This window comes from Nanorana parkeri, unplaced genomic scaffold, assembly GCF_000935625.1.
Source record: "Nanorana parkeri isolate BGI_ZX_2015 unplaced genomic scaffold, ASM93562v1 scaffold2955, whole genome shotgun sequence".
Taxonomy (NCBI): domain Eukaryota; kingdom Metazoa; phylum Chordata; class Amphibia; order Anura; family Dicroglossidae; genus Nanorana; species Nanorana parkeri.
Window position 1 is genome coordinate 55,177 of NW_017309223.1, and position 3,727 is coordinate 58,903.

The window sequence follows — 3,727 nt, forward strand, 5'->3', positions numbered from 1 at the left end:
TATTGCGGCGACATCGCCGCAATCACTTGTTAACGAGCGAGCGGATTCCCCACACTACATTTAGTCCCGCCTTCCCAAAGCAGGACTAAATGTAGAAAGCAACTTACCGCTATATGTTCTATATGTTCCGGCCGTCGAGGGACTCCACGGCGCCCTGCCACCCCGAGGCCTGGCCTCGGTGGCCTTGTGGGGAATCCGGGCCTGTATATCCGGGGACTGTATATCAGTGTACATTTGCTGTCCCCTCAAAATAACTCAACACACAGCCATTAATGTCTAAACCGCTGGCAACAAAAGGGAGTACACCCCTAAGTGAAATGACCAAATTGGGCCCAATTAGCCATTTTTCCTCCCCGGTGTCATGTGACTCAATAGTGTTACAAGGTCTCAGGTGTGAATGGGGAGCAGGTATGTTAAATTTGGTGTTATCGCTCTCACTCTCTCATACTGGTCACTGGAAGTTCAACATGGCACCTCATGGCAAAGAACTCTCTGAGGATCTGAAAAAAAGAAATTGCTGCTCTACATAAAGAATGGCAAGACCTTGAAACTGGGTTTTTTTGGGGGTGGTCAGTAAAATCATTACTGCTCTCTGGGTATTCTGACTCGGATCGTTGTGATAGCGAAATATATCCCTTGCTGAGACCTCTATGCCTGGCCTGTATAAGCTGATATACTCACTGCGGACAATCCTCATCAGATAGCTGAACTCGTCAATACCGATTCATTCAAAAGGTGTTTATTCTTTAACATCAGGGTTACAGCAGATGATAGGAACAGCAGATGAATGGTGATAGTATTGTGCGGTCAGAAAATGATGCCTTTCCTACGTACTGTGCAGATTACATGTGTGTCCTTGTTACATGTGGCTAGTAGCTGTGGCTATGACACAGGAAGTACTGCACACAGGAAGCAGGAAGGGGCGTACACTAGGGGAAAATACATCGTCACATGAGGAATAATTACAGAAAAACATGTACATTACAACAAAAGGCCACTAGATGGCAGCATCGGATAACACATGAATTTAGCTATGAGAAAATAGTTAGGCAAATCACACTATATAAATTCTAACCTATATAACAATGCTAATATTAACTGAGGCTATGCATCTCATATTCTATGCCCCTATTGGGGCGGCACACTGGGTTCAGGGAGGTATTGAGGACATGTAGGCAACACTTATATATACACATACACACTGTACAGTCACACACACTAATGGGGTCTGTTTATTAATGTTGTTGCACAGCTTTCACCCAGGAGTTCCACAACTTTCATTTGAAAAACGTGTGTATCTTAGATGAAAGTTGTGTGAATTTTGGCTGAAAATTTAGACATATCTCTACTTTTTGCACCCTATTATTATGAATGTGAGATCATCACAGGGGAGCCAATCTCTCCATAGACCAAGGTACATATAGACATATTGATATCTTATAGGATATCTTAAAGGGATATCTTCCTTTCCCTTCTATATGTTCTTTATAGCTCCACCATCTACGAGTACAGACTTGTCAGAAACTGTCCAATCAGGATAATGTTCATGGTTGTGGATTGTCCTCTCTGCAGGGTCGGCTCCTGGGATCCGGAAAAAGGGCCCACAAATCCCCGGAGATCTCATTATATATTCTCAGGAGGATCTGAATGAACGTCACTTCAAGAAATTTAAGAACAAATTGTCTGACTTCTCATATGGAGATAAACGTCCCATTCCCCGACGAAGACTAGAAAATGGGGACTGGATCACCACCAAGGACCTCCTGATAGACACATATGGTGAAGAAGGGGCTCTGGATGCCACAATTTAAGTCTTTACACTGATCGGTCTGATGGGACCTGCCATGGAACTCCAGGATAGGAGAGCACAAAATGGTGAGTTCCCGTCTATAAGGACCAATTCCTGAGAAATAGCTGTGTGAGGAAGAACTAGTCATGTGATACAGGGACAGCCAGTGAGCAGTTCTAGTCCCCCACCATAGTCACATGTCACTGTGTGCTGGGTCTTACCAGACACCTGAAGACACAACCCATCACCTGCAGGGGGAAATAGGAGGAGGAGAGGCTCCAATCTCCAGAAGGTTGGTGGGATTATGGTACCTGGGAGTATCTAACATTCTTAGAAATTGATTTAAAACTTCCAGAGGTTTGTCAGGACTAAATATGATCAGATTCTGAGAGGAAGATATTTTCCTGCACACAGCTTACTTCTTCTACAATCATTAATTATTTTTCCCAGCCAAACTGAAGAAGACGAAGACACATGACATGAGATTATCAGGTGAGTAGGACATCCACAGGACATATCAGATCTCTTCTGGATAAACATTGTGTTGTGTTGTAGTCTGGATGATGGGAGAATATTTTGACTTCTTCCACAATTCTCCTGTATTTCATGAGATATTTTCTTTTATGACACAATTCTTATGGTTAAATGTTTCACATAACATTTCATGTTTGTATGAGGAATCAAATATTTGTCTTTCTCTTATAAAGACTTCAGAAAGGCCCAAACACGACATATATACCTTCTCTCGTCTTTTCCCCTGAAGAAGCCCAGACTGGCGAAACATGTTGGGACACATAAGAGCATACACACAACCTTGAACAACAACTATATAATTCAGATTTGTACGGTATCGTTACTATGTGGTGAATGTACCAGTATTAGAAATTGAATACACTTACAATGTCCTTCCACATCTGAACATCTCAATAGATCCCGGGAAGAGACACAACAAATCCCAGCGTCAGACACCCAGACATTGTGCTTTCCCTGTTATCACCAATGGCCTCTTATTGTCACCCTGATACTTGCCTTGTGCCTTCCCCCGACCTTCATTTCTAATCTTATCCTTAAACTGATCCCCCAACCTGAAATGTTTCTTCAGCACACTTCACAATGTGACCCCCAAACCTCAAGTATCAGTGGACCTATCTGGTAGACCTCCACATACCGATCAGATGAATGTCAGGATGAAGGTTCTGATTTACCATAATAGTTATGAGTTGTAAATGACAGAAGTCCATCCAATTCTCATCTTCTCTGATTGTACAACCAGGTAGCCAATCATTGTCCACATAACAGAACAAACTCCTCCTTATTGGTTCCGTTCATCACACTGCTAATGAGTTTATTATTGTTTGTGCTCCTTCCAGGTGACGTCATCTCAGGTCATCTCCTGATGTCATGGAGACCTCTTCCTCCTCCTCCTCCTCACAAGGTGTGATTGGTGATACTGACAATCCTTTCCAATGTTCTCCTCCATCTCACATCTCTGGAGATTGGAATGAGATGATAGGACGCCTTACGTATCCATATCCTGTACATTTCCTGTAGACATCTGGTCAGTCCACCCATTAGAAGTGTTCAGGAGCTTTCATCAATTCACAATCACATTGTGTCTTCATATTTTATTTATCATTGATGGAAATGATCTTCTGAGATGGTCCAGTGATCCATAAGTGACTGGATGACCCCAAACTTGATGGTTATTTGTGTCATGGTTGGGGTCATCCGTTGTCTATAATCCTAGAAATCAGCTCCATGTCACATGACACATCCTGCTGGGAGATTTGGGAGTAATCGTAGTTGTGTACATGGATCAGACACATCAATGTTCGGGAGGTCAGTAGTCAGATGTATAGAGCAGCTATATCATTGCTGCTGCTGTCCAGGTTCAGGGAGGTATTGGGGCTAAGTGACCTAAACATCAAAAGCATTTAA